This window comes from Gopherus flavomarginatus, chromosome 1, assembly GCF_025201925.1.
Source record: "Gopherus flavomarginatus isolate rGopFla2 chromosome 1, rGopFla2.mat.asm, whole genome shotgun sequence".
NCBI classification, from domain to species: domain Eukaryota; kingdom Metazoa; phylum Chordata; order Testudines; family Testudinidae; genus Gopherus; species Gopherus flavomarginatus.
In genome coordinates this window covers 163593869-163618146 of record NC_066617.1, presented here as the reverse complement: position 1 = coordinate 163618146, position 24278 = coordinate 163593869, and the positions used below count along the sequence as shown (strand labels likewise).

The window sequence follows — 24278 nt, the reverse complement described above, 5'->3', positions numbered from 1 at the left end:
TTTCCAGGTAGGGAATCTGTCTACCTACCAGACACACACACACACTCCCAGTGCTCTCACTACAGGGAGGGAGTAAAGGTGATTTTTTAAAATTCTGAATTACAGGAGCTGGTGATTATTGTTTTAAAATGCAGCACATATATTAAACACCTCAGGAATGTGCAACACTTCCTGCAAAAACAGAGCACCCAGACGGAGCAACGAGAAACCCAGCCAATGCCTCTGAGCTTGAGACGAGTTTGAGCTGCAAAGTTCATTTGGATCCTGATCTGAAAGCCTGACTGTCTCTGCATCTGTGGTCCTTCTTTACTCTACCCCGGAAGGCACCTTCTGAAATAATTCATTACTGTATCATTCCGGGGGAGGTGAATTAAAATGGCAATTATATCACTTTGAAACAATATTAATAGCATGTTTCAGGGGTATTTCAAAAAACCAAATGCTAGAAACTCAGGATATTCACAAGTCTTCAACACCAATCTTATTTCTGAACTACCCCAAACCCTCCACACACCCACATAAAATAGCAAAATAGGAGAACCTCACCAAGAGCCTGATCCAAAGCCCACTGAAGTCACTGAGAGTCGTTCCACAGACTTATATATTGAGTTTTGGATCTAGCTCCAAATGACATAAGAAACTTAAATCTGCCCTTTGAAAGTATGGGTTCAACTGTATGAAATGCCACCTCTCCCCCACCCTCCTTTCAGCCTACATCAGGTACACAGGGATCCCTGCTGTGTGTCAGGACAGATTTAGGGTAGATCCTTGTACCTTGGGATTTTAATGAAACGTGAATTTCATTAGCTTGAGAATTAAGAGATCTGCAATCTAAACTTACAACTAGGTAGGATAGGCTTTTCGTTAAAGCCCATCATTTGCGATTTGGCACATCTGTTCTTTCCCAGCTTCTGATACATGGTTAAGTTGCTTAGTCGCTCTGTGCCTCAGTTTCCCCACATGTAAAATTGGGGTATTAAGACAAACCCCATTCCTAGAGTATTCTGAGACTAAATTAATTAATGTTTGTTCAGCACCTTTAGATCTTCAGAGTAAGGGGTTGATAGACATTCAAAGTATTATTGTACCTCAAAAGTAGCTATCAGAAAGGCAGTGGACAATTATCTAGTGTGAATGAGATCTCACAGAAATTATAAACATTCAGACTAAAACTAAAAAATCCCTATTGCCATTTTTTGTTTTGCAGGATATTGTACCATCTGTACTTTTCCTTAATGGGACAAAACTTAGCATCTGATCTGCCATAATGGAGCACACAATGGGGTCCATCAAATTCAATATCCAGCCTCTGGTAGTGATAAATACTTGATATTTCAAAGGGAGCCATAAATGCAGCCATAATACACTGCACTTAGATTGTAAGCTCATTGAGGCAGGGTCTGTCTTTCTATTCTGTGTTTGTTCAGCACCTAGCACCCTGAGTCTTGGTCTGTGACTAGGGCTCCTAGGCACTGTAGTAATACAGATAATACACAGTAATAACAACAATAATGGCTTATTAATAACAGCCCAGACTTTGAATACTGTGTGCAGTTCTGGTCATCCCACCTCAAAAAAGACACATTAGAATTGGGAAAAGTACAGAAAACGGCAACACAAATGATTAGGAGCATGAAATAGATTCCATACAAGGAGAGATTAAAAAGACTGGGACTGTTCAGCTTAGAAAAGAGATGACTGAGGAGAAATATAATAGAGGTTGATAAAATCATAAATCATGTAAACAAAATGCATAAAGAAGTGTTATTTACTCCTTTGTATAACACAAGAACCAGGGGTCACTCAATAAAATTAATAGGCAGCAGGTTTAAAACAAACAAAGGAAGTACTTCACACAATGCACAGTCAGCCTGTGGATGTCATTGCCAGGGGATGTTGTAAAAGCCAACACTATAACTGGATTAAAAAAAGTAGTAAATACATTCATGGAGGTTAGGTCCATTAATGACCACAAGCCAAGATGGTCAGGGATGCAGCCACATGCTCTGGGTGTCCCTAGGCCTCTAGCTGCCTGCTGCTGTAGCGGGCAATAGGGGATGGATCACTTGATGATTGGCCTGTTATGTTCATTCCCTTTGTAGCATCTGGCACTTGCCACTGTCAGAAGACTGGATACTGGCCTAGATGGACCATTGGGCTGACCTGATATGGCCATTCTTATGTTCTTATTGCATAATGATGCTCACAGAGAACAAATTCCTCCTGACCTCTGCAGTTATCAGTTTTCACCCTGACATGGGACATTAGTTTATTCTGCATTTCCAAAATAAAGTCAGATCCTGATCATCCCAAACTGCTATATTGTAACAAATTTAAGATGCGTTTGAGCAACTAATTTTGGAAGTGGAGTTGGATCTGGACTTTCCTAAAGTTCACGGCTGTTCAGATCTGGGCATTCAGTTTATCCTTATTCCTGCTGTGTATAGGGTTGCCAATTCTCCAGGATTGGCCTGAAGTCTCCCGGAATTGGCATCCGTCTCCTGGTGACTAATGAAAGCAATCCAGGAGATTTTAACAGGCTATTTTAAGAAAATGACATTATATCATGCTGAAAAAAAAAATCTCCTGGAACAGCTTCAGTCAGAGTTGACAGCCCTAGCTGCGTACTGTGGGCATACAGTAAGTGGTCAACTTGATTGAGGGCCTAGTGGAAAATGGTCGATTACAACTGTTATTTCTCATCTTAACGTTTTCCTTAGCCATGACTATGTTTCCACATCAGGGGATTTTGGTTCTATTCCAAGTTATGACCGTGGCTCACTGTATGACTATGGGAAAAGCACTTCTTCTCTCTGGAGGTAATGCTACCTACCTGCTTTGGGACCTATGGATTATGTATGGTATAGCAAGTATTATTATTATGAAAACAAAGTGGTTCTAACTGATCAAAAGCATCTTAAATTAGAGATGAGCCTGAACCCAAACTTACGTTGAGATGTCTGAAATTTAGATATAGTTCAAGAAATTCCACTGGACCAGTATCTCTTAGAAATATTTTATGCAACAAATACTTTTATTTTTCACTTGGTGACAAAAAGAAGACCAAATGTATTGTGTATCCAAAGATCCTTGCTGGTCTGAAACAAGAAATTTCAGACTAAAGGGTTTTAACAAAGGTCTGAAGGCACATGAAAAAAGCTGCTTAGAATTGCAGGCAAAACCATCACACTAGCATTGTCAGGCAATGCTACAATATCTAGCAGTGCCACTGAGTTCAGTGTTTACTCAAGCACATTAGCACCAGGGGAGATGAAGGAAAGAGGAGCAGGCTTTTCTCTTTCAGTCTTTGGCTGTGCACTGGTTCTGCAGAGTCAGCCTGTCATAAACAGATAGCTAAGGGTTAATGTCTCTTTCACCTATAAAGGGTTAACAAACAGTGACCTGCAAACACCTGACCAGAGGACCAATCAGGAGACAAAATACTTTCAAATCTCGTGGAGGGAAGCCTTTGTTTGTGGGTTTTGGGTTTGGCTTTGTTCTCTCTGGGTCCTGGACGGGACTAGAGGTGCAACCAGATTTCTGCCAATCTCCCTGCTACAGTCTCTTATCTATTCAGAATTGTAAGAAAGAAAAGGCGGTCATAGTCTTTTAATTTGTTTTTTTTCCATTTGCATACGTGTACTTGCTGGAAGTAGCTTAAATTGTGTTTCTGCTGGAGAAAGTTTCTTTCTATTGTTTATAGTTGAAAGACCCTGTAACTTTTTACCATCTCAAGTGCAGAGATAAACCTTTTACTTTTTTCTTTCTTTTTAATTAAAAGTTTTGCTTTTAAGACCTGTTCGATTTTTTTCTCCTAGTTAAGGTTTAAGGGAATTGGTGGGGAGAAGGGAAGGATAAATTTTCTCTTTGTGTTAGATTCACGCAGCTTGAATCTGTACAGCCTCTGGGTGAGGGGGAAGGTAACACTCCTCTCGGTGTGGTGATTCAAGAAGCTGAATCAGGCGATCTCCTAGTGTTCCCAGGGCGGGAAGGAGCTGGGAGGAAGAAGGGAGGGGGAAGGGAATGGTTTATTTCCCTTTGTTGTGAGACTCAAGGAATGGGTCTTGGAACCCCCAGGGAAGGTTTTTGGGGACCAGAGTCTATCAGGCGCTCTACTCTAAGTCCTGATTGGTGGCAGCCTATCAGATCTAAGCTGGTAATTAAGCTTAGGGGAATTCATGCAAGTACCCATATTTTGGACACTAAGGTCCAGAATTGGGAATTATACTTGACACAGCCAAAACCAGGCTAGTTGCTCTGTGCACGTGTGTGTGTGTACCTGCACAACCTTTAGAGCCCACTGCATGTTTTCGGTAGCACTGATGCATACTACAGCTACTAAAGGAATGAACTCACTGTTCCCAGGGACGACTAAATCCTTCCTCCCTGTACAAAGCTGAAGTAAATGTACAAGTTTCTCTACTAAAGTTGTGGGAAGGTGGGGGGGGGGGTGCAGAGGGATGGAATCTTCTCTCTTAGGCTGCTACTTCAGCCCTTGGTCTGCAGTAGCTTCTACAGCTATTTCCCCTTCTCCCTAACCCACAGCCCCCCCTCACACCTTTGTTTAACCATGGATCTTCCTGCCATGCCCTTGCCCCTGTCCTCATTCCTTCATGCTACCATGGATGGTAGACCAGCAGAAGGCAGCCCTGCAGTATGCAAGCAGTTCAGAGACATTTCCTGTGAAAACTTTTTGAAGCCTGTTCTCCTCTTCTCTAAGCTGCAGATCCATTTCCAAACTAGATCTCTACTACTGCCTATTACATGTCCTATATGCTAGTGAAAAGAAGCCAGGATTTGGGCCTAGCAAAACACCACTAAAGTGGCTCGCTAAACTTTGTAGTCCAGGAATGGTGTGGACAGTGTCAGCTCCTGGACAGATATGGATCTGTGAGGAGCATTCAGGATGGAACCCAGTGCTAGTTCAGGATTCACTCAGAAAAGAAAGGTGGTTTATTTCACCTCTTAAAAAACTACAGAGCAGCCTTCCCTTAAAAGGTGGAGATGTGGTGAGGACTGATGGAAGCTAATCAGCAATGACAGACTCACTTTCAGGTAGAAATGGCCAACCAGATTCTGCCCTCAGCTACAACCATGCAACCTTGTTAATAGGCTTAGATGGGTGTAATTGAGATAAAAATTTGGGCCAGTACCTTCATTTGTAGTAAAAAATAAAATGAATACAAATAGTGCCTTGCTGCACCAGGCTTCACTGTAAAAACTCCAAGGAGCCAAGCAAGTAAAAATTCTCCCAAATCATGCTGGGCTGTAACTGCAAATGACTTGTATTATGCAGATATCATCACAGGACTGTGTTAGTGCCCTGAGGCAAGGAGTGTGGCTTTTCTACAGGGACTGAAAGTAACTTTCCTTCACTGGCTAGTGACCCCAAGTCAGGCAGTAACACATTCAGGTCTTGGTCACTGTGCTACTGTGTGAAAGTTAGAGAGAAAGATGCAGGAAAGAATCTTATAGAAGCCAGAACTTGGACATGAATTTCTGACTCTATAACACTAATTTAGGAATAACAGAGTTCATCTCTTAATTGCTGATCATAGCATGATGTCCAGGTCATATTCTCCTCCTAGATAGCTTGGCACACAGTTTCTAGTGCATCTTGACAATTTTTCTTTGGATTGAAGTTAGTGCGGAAAATTGTCACGAGCAGCATAGTGAAGGGTTAAACAAAAGTTAGACTCAAGTTTACAAATCCATCTGAACTGGCTTCAAGTAGACATGAAACACCAATGCATCTGGAAAATGGAACTAGCCATAGACGGTTCTTTACCATCTGGTCTCAAGAACATTTTTCGCTTGGGAGTTGCATAAGCAATGAAAAAAAGCACATAAACAACTTCCCATACCATGTTTTTGGTCACTTGTAATGACGCATTACAAAGTAAACCAGCTAAATATGCGCAACTGTGCCTCACGCCAGATGACAACATGTATTATATAACAGCAATCCCTGACAGAGAGCGATTTAATGTAAAAGATTAGGACACAGCGCATACCCAGGAGTAAATACTCTCTGTGTGTGAGGCTTGGCGGCAAGCTTTGTTTCCTTCTCAAAAACCCCACATCCATTCTATAAGCCAGAATAGCGAGGGGTCTCACTTTGTTGTTGTTGCAAATTAAAACAATATGACTTGTTGCATCCAGTGCTTTGAAGGGGAGTTTAACTGAAATGGATGTCAGCTTTGGGTTGTTTGTTTTTTTTAAAAAGCTAATTTAACACATTTTAGTTTAAAAATGGATTTTAAGCAAAAAACAACTCCTTCAAAGATATATCACTTGCTTGGGCTGGCTCTATCTTCTGAGAGACTGTGGGCCAGGTTTGCCCCTTGCAGGGTATACATCAAGAGCAAACCCACAGAAATGAGCTGTCATAAATCAGAGCAATATTGTCCGTCTATCTAAGGTAGTATAAGACTATGTCTACACTGCCGCTGCAGCCATGCTGCTGTAAGGTATACAGCAGGGATTGCCTACCCCAGTACACAGTTTAGCCGCTCTACTGCTAACAAAATAAAACCACCCCCAACGAAGGGTGGTAGCTTTGTCGGTGGGAGAGCGTCTCCTGCCGACAAAGCACTATCCACACTGGTGCTTTTTGTTGTTAAAACGTCTGTTGGTAAGGCTGTGTTTATTTCACCCCCTCGAGTGACAAAAGTTTTAACAAGAAAAGCGCAGTGTAGACATAGCTGAAGTGTTAGAGGAATCACGCCATGTGTGCGTCCCTCTCCAGTTCTTTCAAGTAACTGAACTAATGAAATCAAACTGAGAAGCATGGAGAACACCCATTACCAGTGTAAGCACAGCGAAGCATTGTAGGTGAAGGCAGATAGAAGGCTAGAATGAAGCAGAACATGCTACTGAAGGAAAGGAGTCTGCATCTTCTCTGGGGCAACTTTTGAGGTTAAAATTAGTGAGACTTTCCCCACTTTTTGCACTGATGCTGGTACATTGGTGTAACTACATAGGTACAAAAAGCACCGGCGAAGCCACACCCTTAGGCATAAGGAACTTATGAGGATCCGAGGAAACTGATTCTCCAATCCAATGTCTGTAACTGTCAGAAGTCCAGTTGAACTTGGACCTCCAGATTTTCTAGGATAAGCGACTCCCTGGTTTGGTAATACTGGGTTTTCCTAGACGATGACCCTGCTTGCTAGAAACTGCAGCACTGAGTTACTTCTAAAGAAATGGCTCATCTTACAGCAGCAAGGGCTCAGGTTTGTGTAAACTGTTTTGAGATTTCACCTGAAATCAACTAGGTATGCAACTCATGTAGATCACCTCTGTAGGAGGGGAATATTAATATAGCTTCTGAACTTGCCACTTCATTTACAACAAAGTCCGGACTGCATCCACCCTTCGCATCTGCCTTCTCTGGTGGCCCTAGAGCACAAACACCCTTTCCCCCGACCCTAATATTTAACCACCACTCATCAGAAAGATTCTAGGCTAAACTCTCCTCCCACTTACAAGGGTACATCTCCTGTTGATTTCAGTGGCAGTTGCATCCATGTAAATACAAACAGAATTTGGCCCTCTGTTTTTTTCCCAAGGAAGACTAATGATCAAATAATTTTCTCACATCTCTGTTTGCACTTTCACAGTCTGGTTACATTGATTTGTGTCTCATAAGTAGACGTTTCCTTTGTTGGTTACAAATCAATGTTATAGACCAAGGTTGCCTGCACATTTCCCCCTCTCCCCTTTTTGTTTGTGTGAAAAAACAAAGTGTGGTTTCAGTTCTGTTTGCTTTATACATGTGAACTTTCTTAATCAATGATACATTTAAAAAAAACAACTGAAATTCCAGCTCTCCCTTCAAAAACAGGAAATGTCTTTCCTTACACTTTTAATTACTGGGATGCTTTATGTATGATAAACACCTTTATCAGTCCGGCTTTGTTAACCTAGTTATAATCCTCTCCTTCAGACATCACAATATTTCCCATAGTAGCCCACTGTGATATCACAGACAGCTATGACTTCATGGTATGAGTAACGAAAAAGTAGGCAAAGGTTATAGTCTGCAGCAGGATTGAGCTGCCACACAAATCTCCCGAGAGGAAAAAAAGAAAAAGGATTTTCAGTTGGCTATAGAGCGGCAATGAGATTTCTGACTAGTGTATAAAAATACAACACTGAAGATAGCTGGGTATTTTATTACAAGTGGATAAGCATAAAAAAGAAAAGGATAAACAAGAAAACAGACTCATCAATCGGAATGTACTAAGCAAAGGAAGTTACAGGTGAAAATGCAGAGCAGCACAGTTTGATTCGCTTACATTAAAAGAGCTATGCACAACATCCTTTTTTCCACCTCAAAAAGACCCAATCAATTTTAATTTACCTACTGTGAAATAGTTTAGGTATGTCTTAAAGTTCTACTGGTTTGATAGAAAATACATGGCTGCCAGTAAATAGCAGCTAGGAAGGAGAACTGGAAGAAGAAAAGGTTTAAAGAACAGAAGATCAAAAAGAAATAATCAAAAATCCGTTTTTAAAATAAAAAATGAGCCTTACATTGTTTTCATCATCATCCAATAGAATGTTCATCAATCAAAAGGAACTATGATCTAGTGGTTAAAGTACAGGACAGGGAGTCAGGAGATGTGCATTCTGTACCCAGCTCTGCCGCTCAGGCATTGCATGGCCCTTGTCCTTCTCCTCAGTTTTCCCATCTGGAAAATCAGGATAATACTATAGTGACATTCATTAATGTCGATAAAATTTCCTAAGCTGCTTGTGTGGAAGGAATTGTAGAGAGAAGTGAGAGAAGGACGGAGGAGATGAGGGAGATGCTAAACACCCCCTCACCCCCAAATCCACCACAAATCAGAATCCATAATACTAATTGCCTCTTGGGAAATAGGTAAGGAAATCAGACCACCTCCTGACTGGATGTCATCTTTTTGGAAGATTCTCATATTACAGTGATGGGTGTGGTACAAAAACCTAGACAGCGTAAATACATAAAATAGGTTAGAGAGACAGAGATAAATAGAGATATGGAGAGAGACAGGGATTTCCCACCCCACCTTGCACAGGTCTAAATAACAACAGAAGATGTAAGGCAGATAACAATCAAGCCCACAGAAACTAATCTATCAATCAAGTATTTCTATAGAGCCTGTCAGTGTAGTAACTAACTGCTGAACAGGCACATTGGATTTGCATGGTGGTGGCCGTCGTGAACTTTATAAAGGTTCTGCTCTTCATGCTTCATGTTTTGAGAAGTTTTGCTTGTGTTATCTGTTGGCTTGTTTTAAACCAATTTCAATTATGATAGCAGGGGCTAAAGCAAAACTGGTATCTGAACAGGGTTGCTAGGCGTCTGGTTTTTGAATGCCCGGTGGAAAAGGGACCCTGGCAGCTCCAGTCAGCACTAAAAGTCCGGTCGATGGTGCAGCAGGACTAAGACAGGCTCCCTGCCTGCCCTGACTGTGTATGGCTCTCGGAGGTGGCCGATATGTCTGGCTCCTAGGCGCAGGGGCTGCCCAGCTCCGCAGCTCCCATTGGTTGGGAACCGTGGCCAATGGGAGCTGCGGGGGTGGTGCTTGCAAGCGTAGCCAGCACACAGAGCCCCCTGGCTGCTCCGCCTAGGAGCTGGACATGCCATCTGCTTCTGGGAGCTGCCTGAGGTAAGCACCACCCTTCCGGAGCCCACACCCTAAATCCCCTCTCACACCCCAGCCCCTGCCCCAGGCTGGAACCTCCTCCTGCATCATAATTCCCTCCCACAGCCCTCACCCTATCCCCTGACCCAGCCCGGAGCCCCCTCCTGCACTCCAAACCCCTCATCCCCAGCCCCACCCCGGAGCCCACACATCCCCCTGCACCACAATCCCCTGCCCCAGCCCTTAGCTCCCCCCTGCACTCCAAACCCCTCGGACCCAGCCTGGAGCCCCTCCTGCACCCCAAAGCCATCATCCCCAGCCCCACCCCATAGGCCATGTCCCCAGCTAAAACCTTCACCCCCTCCCGCACCCCAAGCCCCTGCCCCAGCCCAGAGCCCCCTCCTTCACCCTGAACCCCTCATTTCTGGCCCCATCTGGAGCCTGGAGCCATCACCCATTCCCACACTCCAACACCCTGCCCCAGCCCGGTGAAAGTGAGGGAGGGTGGTGGAGAGTGAGAGAGGGAGGGAGGAGGCATGGAGTGAGCAGGGGTGGGAACTCAGATGGGTCAGGGCAGGGGTGGGGCCTCGGGTAAGGGGTGGGGTACGAGGTGTTCAGTTCTGTGCAATTAGAAATGTGGCCACCTTATATCCGAATCCAAACATCTTCAAAGTTCAGATATATATGGATATGGGGTTTTGATTCCATCCATTGTTTATATAGGTAGAGGTCAGCCATCTGGGTTCACCTCCTCTAGAAGTTCAGGATGGGGAAGAAATCTGGAGCTCACATTTTGCTACAGATCCCATGTCATTTTAAAGTTACTCTCCTGAGGGGCCCCTACCCTGGATGTGCGAGATAGCACACTTATCCTTACATTACAAACAGTTACACTTGCTTGACTTCACTGGGAGTGTATGGCTAGCTGAATGCAAGTTTTTGATATACATGGGGAAACATGGTGTAAAACCCAGTCCATGGAAGTTGGTTCAGGACATAAGTGTATCTGAGCCATTAACTAACAGTGACCATAACAACAGCCACACCGGGGGAGGGGGCTGTCATATCAAAAGTTCAGTGAGAAACGTAAGGAAGTGGAATTTAAACAAGAGAGTTTCAGTCAGAAGTGGCCTGAAGGAAAAATTAAGTTCAGATCCATAGAAACAGCATGGAGGTTGCCAAAGAATCTTTTATAAGCACCCCAGATGGTGGCCATAGTCCAAACCAAACATAGAGAGGAAAAAGTCAAGAAAAATTTGCACCATTAAAAAATTGAGCAATCACATCACAAAGGCAGTGAAGTACAGTAATACAGTCTCTATATGACTCAGAGGTGACATCACCTGGAATGCTACATTCATTTCTGGGCACATCCTCATCAGAGTGATTGGAGAGTTCAGAGAAAAGCCACATAAATGATCCAGGTGCTGGAAGGACTGACTTATTAGCTAACATTAACAGCTCAATCTGTATAGACTGGCTAAGTGACGATGATTAAGAGAGGGGAGAGACACGATAACAGATAACAGTATGCAGCTGAAAGGTGTAAAAATACCAAAAAAGGAGAAGAGTTACATAGAACAGTACAAAAGGTATAGACATAAGATTAAGAGTTGGAAAATTTAGGCTGACAGCAAAATATATTAGGCTGTGGAATAGCCTCTTAAGGAAAGAGACAGAAGCCCCCCTTGCCTGAAACTTTAAAACTAGACTGGAAAAAGCACTAAAGATGTGATGCAGAGAACAATCCTGCACTGGATCCTGGGAGATGTGCTAGGAAGGCTTTGATATTGACAGTTTTTCCAGTTCCATGATTCTAAGGTACAGGAGTTTTTTCTGGCTCAAAAAAACACACACAAAAAAACCTCTTCTGTTTTAAAAATATGGAAACTTGTGAAACAAACTTCAGCAGACAAAATGATGAATAGTTAGAAGGAGACTAAATTAATGCCCAGTGGATACTCCATTAAATTAGTCCCAGATGGCACTGTAAAGAGACAGCTGAAATGGCCTTTTTAAACTCAGGTGATACAGTGAGGAGAGACTGATTAGTCGAGCAGGGTAATGGCTGAGGTGAATGGAGAGATACACCTATGGAACAAGGATCAGATATAATAACTATGAGTGGGGGTAAGTGACTCCACAGGGGGCAAATGACCTTCTGAATCGGAGCTAGGTGGCCCACAGAGGGGATAACTTGTGATATTACAATCAGCAGAGATTTATAACTGCAAACCTGGCCCTGCAAAGAAAGGGCTAGATCTTGCTCCATTGAAGTCAAAACTCCCAGTGACATCAATAGGAGCAGGAGCAGGCTGTCACAATAGAGGGGCTCAATCTACATCAGTAATGCTTCTCTAGCTCTGAACATTATATTTAGGCTTGTGAAGGGAAAAAGCAACTCTTTCCCTAACTGAGCACTAAAATGCCATGCAGTGCTATACACACATACAGAGAGAAAAATCATAATGCCGTTCAGGTGGGGGAGTGGAGGGGGGGCAGACATATGAAAGTGATTAGATGAAATGCTACTGTCAATTCCCATTCATAAGCACTCTAGAATCAGGGAATGGAGGCTGGATAACCACCAGCAAAACCTGAGATGTACAAGTTACTGCACAAAGATAAACCAAACCAGATCCTGTGTGATTTCAACCTGCAGTGCAACTAGCTCTGAACTCCCCTACCTAACTGGACAGTAAGGAATTCAGGTGGGGTGGAGGAAGGGAAATAAACTTTTCTTTACTGAAAGTTTGAAATCACAGGCTCAGCAAGACATTGGCTTTTCACTGCATTTGGCCCTATCATCAGATGGAAAAATAGGAGTATCAGCATGTTATCTGAATGACATTTGCTTTTCTTTTTATATTTCTTTTAATTAATTTTTAGGGTAAAAACTCCTCTCTGGGCAAGAGAATGAAGTGATGAACCCAGGAACTGAAGCCTCTTTTTTTGGCCTACAAAGGAAGTGCTCCACAGAATGCTCAGTTTACTTCTGCAGATTCCAATACCTTATTATTTTAGTGGAGGAGGAGAGAATCTGGGAAATGTTAGCTCTCATGAAAGTGAAAGGCTAAAAACGCTGGCTAATGCTAGGCATGTTAAGCTCAACCACTTTGTAAGGGTCTCTCACAGAACTCTGCCAATGCACCTGCCACTGGCCTGCTATTACAGCCCTGTGCTCTCCACCCAGTACTTCCACTATAGGTCAGCAACCTGCAGTTTCCCTGTCTACTTCTGTTCTGGCCCTCCTCCACAGCTCTGCCAGTGCACTTCCTTCCTATCCCTTAGCGTTCTCTGCAGTTCCAGTCCCAGACCTCTTGAGCAGGCCTGCCAACCATGGGATGGTTTTATGATGTGAACAGAAACCCCAACAGGGATTAGGCTGAGATACTACCAAACTCAATTTTAACTGTGACCTAAACTAGTGGAGATCTCTTTTTTTGGGGGGGCTCATATACTAGCTCCAGAGGGTTCCTTCCCTCAACTCCACCTATAGGATTATGGTCCAGCATATAATACATCATTAGAGAATTAAAGTGATGTGCAGTAGTACTGACATGTGATGCTAGACCTGTGTGCAAGAATGCTCCCTTGTGGTCCATGCTTTGTAGCTTTCTGCTGTCCCCTGCCAACTAACCCCATGTACCTGTTCAGATAAACAGTAGGGACATTTGTAGCTCTCATTAAAAGAATTGGAGGGAATCCCTGCTGAGCCTGAGAAAATACTAGGAAAGACATGCAGGCACATGATACTGTGAGGTATTACAACAAAGTGGGCTTGATTCTGTGTCAAACAAGGCTGATTGCCTCTGCATGTGCTTTCCAACTGATTATGCATGTTGGTACCTTGATTTTCATATTTAGAAGCTACATGCGATACTTCACTGCTTACCATATCTTCTGCAGGCACTGTGCTCAAAAACCTAAGCAACACCATAAAAAACCTTCTGCATAGTCAACAGATGAGGCATTTCTGGCAGTATTCTAGCTAAGATACTATTTAAGTAGGTATTTGAGAAATGCAATGTTTAATCACAGCCCTCTCTCCACATGTGCAAACTAATTAAAAAAGTTAAATCCACAAGTCTCTCTCTCTCTCTATATATATATATATGGGGATATTTTTCTTACACCAGGGTTCTGTTCAGCCTGCCCATCCCTGCAATCCTTGCCCTAGGGCACTGCTCTTGTGACTGAGAGCTGAGAGCTTTTCTAAACACTCAAGCAGAGAATTACAAAACTCACTAGTGACTGTAACTGTTTGGAAATAATGTAATTTTTATCACTTTGACAGTATTTACAACTCCCTAAACCATAAAATGTTTTTCAATGTTATTTGTTAAAGTTTATAAAAATGAGCCTACTCAAAAACACTAGGCACATATATAAATTAAACCTAAAACAAATGCATATACAAAGAAGGCTCTGAATCTGCCCACTATTGCCATTAAAATGTTCCCAGGCCACAGAAACCAAATCCCTCTCTCCCTCTATTCACTCATCCTCCCCTCAATTCAGCCTCTCCGAAAAAGCCTGGGAAAATAGATAGGTCTTTCTATTGAAAGTCAACAAACTTTTGCTCTTCCAGACCAAGAGAGGAAAATTAATGTCAGAGCTGATCATCCACCAGTGAGACACTGAACACTGCAAGAGAATGACAGGCCAAGCATCCCAGTCATTTGTTAAGTAAAAGCAAAAGGAGAGAAGCCATTGCTAAATGGGTAGGACCCAAGCCATAAAGGCCTTTACTAGGTCAAAAAGCAAGATCAAGAATTACACCCGGGAATGACGTGGAAGCCAGTGCAACCTCCGGAGCACTAGCATGACATGCTTCATATTGGAAACATTATTATGTAAGAAAAGAAGTAAGCTGGGCTGTGCACCAGGTGAAGTTTTCAAGTGTCCTTCAGGTGTAGTTCCATGAAGAGCAGATTGGAATAATCCCATCTGATGGTGAGGATGGCACAGATAACCCATGGCAAGGCCCACATGCAGAAAGATCCAGTTGTAACCTCCTTGCCAAATACAGATGGAAAAAGGCACACTTATATGCAGAAGGAATCAAGTTTGCACAAGAACTCCAAGTTCTTGCAAACCTAAGTAATAAAGGGCAGTCAGACTCATGTAGGTCCTAATTTTCAAATATGGTTATCCAACTGGACATCCAAACCTTGTATTTGGGCTCTCTATTAAGGACTTAGTCCCACAATATAGGTATTAACACACCTAACCTCCAATCTGATGTCTGATCCAACACCTCCTGAAGTAAAAATTGGGATCTTGAAGATCCTACTCCTGGGGGAATTCCGCATCACTGTGTGTGCTCAGAATTCATGTCCCCACAGATTTCTTTGCTTCCCTGCAGAAAATGATGGAGAAGCAAAGGCAAGCTGCAAGAGTGGTCATGCACCCATTCCCAGCAGTGCGGTGGCATGGCTTTGGGTGACCAGAGCAGCTGATGGAGAGGTAAATCACCATGGGGAGCAGGGCTCATGCAGGTAGTGAGGAGCAGGGCTAGGGATGCCCCGGCTGGTGGATCCTATCCCGTGCTGGGCTCAGCTGTTAGTCCTGGCTTGGCTGGGGTAGGATGGGACTTGTTCTTCTCCTGCAAGGAGCAGCCAGGGCCAAGGCCAAGGCCACCACCAAAAACCTCGCCAACTGTAGGAAGCTGCACTCCAGCCCCCTGCTTCCTGCCCCCATTGCTCCTCAGCCACAGGGGGAGGAGTCACCGTAAAGGGAGCTGCTCCCCTGTCTGCCAAAGCCCCGTGCCTCCAGACCAGCCCTAGACCCAGACCCCCTGTCAAATCTCACCCCACTTTACCCAGAACACAACCACCAATCCTCTGCACCCAACCCCTCCACCCCGCTGAACCTTATCCACTGCATCCAGAGCCCCCTTGCACCCAACCTCCTGCACTGAGCCCTACTCCCCTACCCTCCCACCAAGCCCCTCCTGCCTGCTTCCGGATCCCCAACCCCTGCACCCAGACCACCCTCTGCTGAGCCCCCCCCCACTCAAATCCCCACCAGAAATACCCTGATGAGTCCCCTGCACCAAGACCCCCAACCCATGGAGCCCCAACCAGCTGTACCCAGACCCCTACTCCACCAAGCCCCACTCTCCCAGCACCTGGACCCCCCTGCTGAGGCCCTCCACCCGTAGATCCTCCTTGACAAGCCCCAACCATTTTCACCTTGACCTTCCCACAGAGTTCCATTCCCCCTGCACCTGGAACCCCGCCCCCCCAGCGAGCCCTTGTGCATCCAGAGCCCTCCTCTCCCCAAACCCACTGAGCTGCCTGCACCCAGATTGCCCCACACAGAACCCACACCTGGATCCTCCCGCATTAAATCTCTCCACACTTGGATCCTTAGCCTGCTTGCCCCACATCTGGATCAAGGGCCAGGGCTGGGGGTGCGTGCGAGACTCTACTCCTCTTGCTTACTATCTTAGTGAACCTGGCACAGGGGGCAGGGCCATAGAGTGTTTCTGGGGCAGGCCTGGCCCTTGCGCTTTGTCAGGGTTGGGTGCAGCCTCGTTGCCGAGTCCGTGTTCCAAGGAGGTGCTGCACAATGAACTCCCACCTCCTTGTAGCCAGTAACCTGTGCTCCCCACTGCCATGCTGGAACCTCCACATTTATGTATTGACAAAATATGCAGAATTTTTTTTGGCACATAATTTTTAATTTTTTGGCACAGAATTCCCTCAGGAGTAATCAGATCCAAATGCAAAGTTAGGACATTTTATTATGACACCCATGATACTATCAGACTTGGTTGACAATCTTACACAAAGAAGCCTCATTAGACAGAAACAATGCAATACAAGCTTATCCTACAACAACTGTGGGGCAGCTACAAAAATAACTCCAGCAAAGATCTGCACCATCTCTTCCCTGCATTTGACCTCCAGTGCACCAGCAATTTGCATGCATCTACTGCTAGTAGCAACAGATGCTAGAGCAGGAAAACCCAGCTACCAGAGTGGATTAATGGTGCATTAACATGAAAGCCCCAGTTGTGGCTATTTAAATGCTAACAGCCTTAAGCAAGTTATCCAACACACAAACTTATAGTGTGAGCCACTAGAACTTAATTATGAAACATCTGGGGCCAAATTCTGCCCTTTGGATTTGCACAGTGATCCTACTGAAGCTAATGGGAGCCCCATGCACCATATGAAAGGCGGTGCCTGGGTCCGGAAAAGGACTATTTTATGTTGAAGTAATGGGTTAATTTTTACCAAAGACTTTTTTAAAATATGCCAAACATCTTTTTTTTTTCATTTTTAAATTAATCATCACCTAAACTCCTGGGTTGGTCAGGCATGCCCTGATTTACATTCGTCTCTAATATCCTTGAAAAACTAGCTAAAGAAAAGCACAGTTTTAAAGCCTGGCACGTTGAATTCAAGTCCCATTAAATCTGGCAGATTTTGCCCATGGTTTTCTATTGACCCTGCTGGCAAGTCTCCTTTTGACACTCTTCTGATGCACCTTTTCCCATCCAAAGGGCTTTTCATGGTCCAAAGACATTTTCTGACCAGGCAGAGCATATTTTCACCTCCTTCTCACCTCCCAGAACAATATTCCAGGGCGGATCAGGAGGTATGCTATTAAGCCCAAAGCATGACACAGCAACTCTTGCATTGCTGCTAACAGATCTGTTTGATTTCAAATCTTCTGGGCAGCAGTAGGTAAACACAGATTTTGTTTTAGCAGCTCAGTGACAGTTAAGTGAGCATCTCACCAGGTTGTACACAATAAACCTCCTATAATAGTCATTAAGTTTTGCTTTGGTTTAAATTTTGGCAGACGTGGCCTTAGTCCCAGTGAGATTTTGGTTTCCAGAAAATTTAGAAAACATACTGATTTTCCACTGCCTTGCTCCTTTACACCCGCGCAAAATAAGTGGAAAATATTCCCATCAGTGTTGGTGAACACTGATTTCTGATTTGGTAGCATCATACACCCACTTTGCACTAGTGATAGTAACTACACAAGGTGCAAGGCAGTTAAGAATCAGGCCCATTATGTTCTTTGCTACTTTTTTAGAGATAGGCCCACAAATTGTCAGTGGAGCACGAGGGGTCAGGCACTGAGAGCACAGGAGAAACAGACTCTTTCTGCTCTCAGTTCTGGTACCCAAATCCAGATCCAGCAGTCTGCAGCTGCCCAGAACTGCGACTGCAGGGAAAATCCTGCTCAACTCCCATCTGCAGCATGCTCAGTGTGGACAGAATCTTCAGAGATCGAGGCTAACATATCTCTATGGAGCATAGGCAACAGTGATTTTTCAGAGGCTTATAACTTGGCCAAACTTGTACAGATTTTCATCAGGATGCAAAAAGGAAGGCCATCCCACTACCAAATTTCAAGTCCCTACTTCAAAGCATGGGGGTGGTACAGCTTCTCAAAGAAAAAGTCACCAGAATATTTTAACATGGCAAAACACCTTATTTTTTTCCTAGCCTCATTTCTGGACATGGCTCCACAACTTTGGCTGAAATTTTCCAGAACAAAGTTGGTCTGAATCAAATATGCAGTATAGAAAATTTCAACCCAAATGTTTAAAATTTGACAAAATAATAAGCAACTGAAAATGCGGTCTTATGATGGGCAATCTTAACAGTTGGCACTGTTACTAGCTGCACCCATAACCCAGAAAAATACTACCCTTCAGACACACACATTGTACAATATATGCATTCACATTTAATGAAGTGCCAGGGGTCTATTTTAACCTTGATTTGTAGGCTTTTAGTAAGGCAACACTCATTAGCGTTAATGTCTGCTGTTAAGAATATAGGGTGGGATTTTCAAAAGCAGTTAGGAGCACCAGTCCCATTTAATTTCAATGAGATTTGTGCACCTATTTCACATAGGCAGTTTTGAAAATCACCCTCATATCCTTTAGTGTACGTATTCTTATGAATGGATGCATTATAAATTGTACCTGGCTGCTTCATCTCATTTTCCCTTTTCCTTTTCTTTCCTTTTGGCTATCCCTTATTTATCTTTTGTCCTTCTTTAACATTCCACTTATGTTCTGTACTCAGATTTACTTACTTTATGATAATATCCTCTCATCTAAATTTATTTTCTTGCTTTTCTGTCCATGTCTCCCAGGTTTGTCAATGTCATCCATCAGGGTAGCATCTAAGTGCTGTGTCATGATTTTTTTGTTTACCTTTAGCTTGCATTTATTATGACAAACTCTCTCAGCCTTGCTCCCACACTCTTACTTAACTCTTATTTCCTAATCTCCTCAGTTCACACCAAGCACAGGGGGGAATTAAGTATTTGTAGAGGCAACGATTGACAGCAAACACAGCATCTGCATGTGCCAAGATGCTACAGTTTGTACAGTGAGGTGAGACCTCTGTGCCCAATACGCCTTCCTTGATTGCACAGACATTTTAAGTGTGACTGCCGAACATTGTTAGCCCAATGACTCCCTGCATCCTCTTCACTTCCTTTTCCCAGGCTAGCAGCCTGGTACACTGAAGAGAAATCACAGGTTTTCTAATTAGGTTTGTGCCTGCACAGTGGAGAAACCTAAATACAGGCCAGATATGCAAATGATCAGGAAGAGTGTGCTACCCAGATTCCACTGGTACGGACTATCAGACTTTTGCCCATCTGATTAACTTTCCAACTGTTCCCTAATTACTATGATAAACACATAAGGACTGTGGCCTCTCTTGAAAGAAAGAAAGAAAGAAAGAAAGAAATTTATCAGCAAAAACTCACAAAAAACTCTGAAGTCATACAATATTTTATCTTCTGTGGTTCAAATATTTCATATATAGCAAATCCTCTAGAGGGCACATGAGACCCAGATGGTCCTGTAACCAGCTTGGCAGAGGGAATCCATGCCCACTTCCAAGATGTCAGACTGGAGACTACTGTTGGGGCTATGTGGCTTCTTGACTGCTACCTGCATGGATGTTTGGGAGGCATCATGCAACCCACTCCAATGCTATTTCCTCATTGAATCTGTGTCTACCTCTGGCAAAGGGAAGGCATGTCCAGCAACATGAACGCTATGTGGCCTGCCCCAAAGGGGTTTTTCTATGCTTAAGATGAGTAGCTGGGGAATCCATCCAGGATGTGCAGCTGCAACAGGCTGTGAATACGACCCTATAGATGTAACCTTTCCTCAGGTTTAACTACGATCAGGGGCGTGCCAAGTGCGTGCCTGGGGCGGCAAGCCGCGGGGGGCGGCCTGCTGGTTGCTGTGAGGGCTGCAGGCAGGCAGCTCTTGGCGGCACGCCTGTGGGAGGTCCACCAGTCCTGCAGTTTAAGCGGCAATTCGGCAGCAGGTACGCTGAATCCGCATTACTGGCAGACTTCCCGCAGGCGCACTGCTGAAAGCCGCCTGCCTGCCATGCATGGGGCGGCAAAATACATAGACCCACCCCGGCTATGATAGGGTGGTCCTTTGGCAGGTCACTTTTCTGCAAAGTGGAGGATAAAAGTTATCTAAGTCTTAGACTGCACTAAAGCTCTTGGGAACTATGGTGTCTCAAGTGTTCTGATAGAAGGCAGAAAAACATAGACAGTGAATCTCCTTAGTTTATGAGTGGTTTTATGAGTAGCCTTGGCTTACATAGCTCAGTAGCTTATGACTACTGCAATAACAAAGAGTTACTTTTTTTGCTATATTTTTGCAAGGTCTCATGGGAAGCTTATTTTGCATACACTGAGAGAGTGTTTGCCTGATAAACTGCACGTACTGTATGTCTGTCTGGCACAAATGAGAGAAATTTGTCCTCTCATTTACAAGAGTCTATTTATAGTGGTACTTACACGATTGACCCACGGACTCATGGTCTTCCTGTTCCCCCCACAAACACTGAAACAGAAGCTTTCACACTCACCCAAAGCCCATGACAATTATGCCTCTTTAAGTCCTGCTTCCAATGAGGGTGATCACAGGGACCACAGATGCCTAGGGAAGGCTCTGATGAAATAGATCAGTAATAGCATCTGGCAAGGTGCATGGTCACAGCAGAAATCTACATACCTCATGTTGCTGTGAGGCACCAAAGGTGAAGATCAAGTGTCTTTGAACACATAAGGAATGTGATGTTTGTTGTTACTATTTCCTCCTGAAATATAAAAATTCATGCCCTGCTCAGCAACTCTCAGGATTTGCCTCACAATATTTCGCAAAAGTAGCTTAATAAGCTCTCAACCACTTTGATGAAATCTCAACAGCATAAATCTTTGTCATCTAGTCAGATTCATTCTTTATGTCCATTTTACAAAAAAACATATACCATATATCTAGAACAGATATCCTTGTGTTAGATTGCATAGGTATGTGCTAAATAAATTTACCATAGGCCTGCATAGTCAACATAGTACAAATCCTAGGGTTTATTCTAATATTTGGAAACACTGTTCATCTTCAAACAGCCACCATTTAAAAAGCTTCAACAAGCTAGAGCAACATTTCCTATTTCTCCTCACAGATACACAATTCCTCCTTAAAAATCACACCTGCCCAAGGCATGGGGGTTCAATCCTGCCCCAGTGACAGGTTTTCTATCTATACAAATTTCACTACTTTAACATCTGATATTTTGTACTGGAAGAAAGGAGAGTTTTGTCCCACTGCGAAGGAGAGGTTCCCAACTTCCTAACTGGATATGCAGCCCTCACTTCTAGCCCTGATCATGCCCAAGAGATCAAAATTAATGTCGTGTCATTCACAGGCTATTTTAGGTCATTTATAGGGTTTTGATATTTATTAGTTTGAATATTTTTCTCCCACTGTGCCCTACACTGTAGGATTCATGAACCTAGGGGACCTGGGTTTGCAGATGACGACAGGTGACAAACTGTTCCAATACGTTAAAAAAACACAACTCAATTTTTCCTCAAATATTTTTTCTGTAACATGTATGGCATCTACAGACTATATAAAGGTGTATATATAAAGATAGAACTGGGTTTGTAGTATTCATTGTGAATACATAAATAAACTCAGGGTATGTCTACACAACAAAAGCAGTGCACAGGCTAGCCTACACCAAATTTGATTGAATCCAGCTAGCGTTAAGTAACAATAACAGAGAAGCCAGCATGGGCTTTAGAGCGACCTAATGAACAAAGTACATAGTACCCAGGGTCTGTGCCAGGCTTGTGTTACCCAATCTGAAGCCTGTGCTACTCTGTCTCTATTGCTACTGTTACCTCTGCTAGTTGGATTCAAGATAGCTTGGGCAGGTTAGCCAATACACAGCCTTTGCTGTGCAAAGATACCCTCATTTACCCTTTTTTTTCTGCTTGGGAAGCATTTGTGAGCCAAGTTAAATTTTGCAAACATATTTGCTATTCCTAAGTATTTGCTGACTGACCTGGATGAATGTTTTTCACCCTATCGAATGTTTGTGAATGGTTCACTTTTACCATTCGTTATTCATACTGGTTTATTCAAAGGTTAACTAAGTCACATGGAATTATTTCTGCTTCCTGATTTGTTAACCAGGCGGGATAGAAATTGATGATTTTTTAAAAAATTGATTTTTAAAATTTAAATTCAAATATTTAAATAAAGGTTTATTTTATAAATTTTTTTATAAAATAAACCTATTTTAAAAAAAATAAATAAACCTATTTAAAATTAAATTTGAAATTATGACAGTTTATGTTAAGGCCTAATCTTACTATATTCTATGAGTCAAACCACTGAGCTGGTTGAAGTCACTGGCTAAGCACTAGAAGCAGAGTTTTCTGAAGTGCTAAACCAGCTTTTGTCATTAGTAGCCTTTTCTGCAGGTGCAGCCAGAATATTTTATTAATTTCAGTTTATTCAGCTTGTTCAGTTCAATGGCTAGTTCATTCAAGGTTAAGAAACCAATCAGAGTTGAGAAAGCGGAAAAATATTGTTTTCCTCTTCCAATATTTGACTAAAAACTAGGTGTAAGAGGATGAATTCTATTAGTTCTAAAATCTTGAAGGACATGGTAACTAGAGACCATCAGCTTAACTCAATAACTACAGGTAATACTTCCTTTGTTTAATAAATAAATTAAGTTTTAAATGTAAAACATGTTTTGATAAACTTTCTGATGATTTTTTTTCTTATGTATCCAGCTCATTTAAGGAAAAAAATTGCTGGTTTTGTGCATTTTTAATTTAATTAGAATTTCTGTCCAAATAGAGCTTGACACAAATCACAAGTAAAAAATTAATCATCGCCTAGTAAATAAGAAATGAAACATTCACCATTTTCTAACATAATAAAATGGTAAACATCAAGAATAATTACTTGCATATATGTAGACGGTCTACAGATACAGTGTATCTGCCCAGTTAGCAAAGAAAAAAAAGGCATCACCAAATATAATGCAAAGGCTATATTTCGTTGCAAATCATCATGTTTTCAGTAATTCCCAAGCTATTAGAAGCAACCTTTCTTTAGGAAAATAACTAAAAAGTACAAATGCAAAATGAGATTAAAATAGATGGTTTAAATCAAGATTTTCCAATTGCTGGTTTAAATCATGATTAAAGCCAGTGATTTAAATCAATCCAGCCAGATGCTAAGTGAAGATTTTTCACCTGAATATTTGTGAAATGCCAGTAAAAAGAGGCACAAATATAGTCAAATCAAATAGACATTAAAAATGTGAACAAATTTTCACTGACAACTTTTCCGCAGTGTCCTGCCAGCTCTAGTACTAAGGTACGTTTAAAGGTGGAGGGATAAGACAACTCATACAAACAACATAAACGCTCACATTTGTAAGCAGTTTTGCTGTAATATATAAAAACCATATACGAATTACATGAGGGGGTGAGATGGAATAAAGGATTTACCAGAGCTCATGTTAGAATTTCTGCATGACTTACCTACTGGTGGCTTCTCTACTTTTGAGCAATGTGGCCATCCCAAACTCATGCCTTTAAAGACTTTATGCTGCACAGCATTGTTATGTACACTTTATCCACACTACATCAATACAAACTGCAATCTACACATTAATTATGTGATTTAGCCTGGCAGTGCATTGTGCTATTACATGGGGATTCAAGTTTGGGTCCACTGACTCCCCTGACCAAGAGAGGCTGGGAGAGATATGGAGGCAGCTGACTTAGCTGCTGGGAGAAATGAACATTGATGTAATTTTCTAGTGAGCCTTCTGGGGATGGTAGAGAGCACCATTCCACTCTCATCTGTCAAAGAAAGGATTGTTATGATGTATGGAGTCTGAAGGTGGTGGCAATGGGGAATACATTGTGGGGAGTACAGGGAATTTACAGGGTTCTTCCTCACCCCACTGAAAAAAGTCAATAGATTAATATATGCAATAGCCTATCACCATCTCAAAAGCAAGACCGTTAACTGGCTGCTTTCCTGCAAGCTATGCTTTCACCTTAACTAAATGTATTGAGAAGTGAAATAGTAGTGTATTAGTGGACTAGGTTGCATAGCAATGAAAATGGAAGAGAAGACATTTGCTTGTTAGCACCACGGACAGAGCAGTCAGCAAAAGGGAATCCCTTTTTGTCTGGGAGAACAAAAACAAAATCAATGTCAAATTTAAATGTGCTTCTTATCAGTCTTATACATTACAACCAGATTCATATTTTACACTTACTAAAGAGGGGAAGGGAGGAGAAAAAGTC

General features: G+C 42.7%; 1 protein-coding gene across 21 annotated transcripts in view; it reads right to left on the bottom strand.

Annotated features, from left to right (window-relative positions):
• Positions 1-24278, bottom strand: part of ZBTB20 (zinc finger and BTB domain containing 20) — a 670053-nt gene that overhangs the window by 60211 nt on the left and 585564 nt on the right. Inside the window, exon 8 of one of the 21 annotated variants that reach the window (XM_050957868.1) lies at positions 20665-20749. The exons of the other annotated variants lie outside the window; for them this stretch is intronic. The gene's annotated coding sequence lies outside the window, so the exon portion shown is untranslated. The remainder of the gene's footprint in view (positions 1-20664; positions 20750-24278) is intronic. 21 annotated transcript variants of the gene reach the window in all.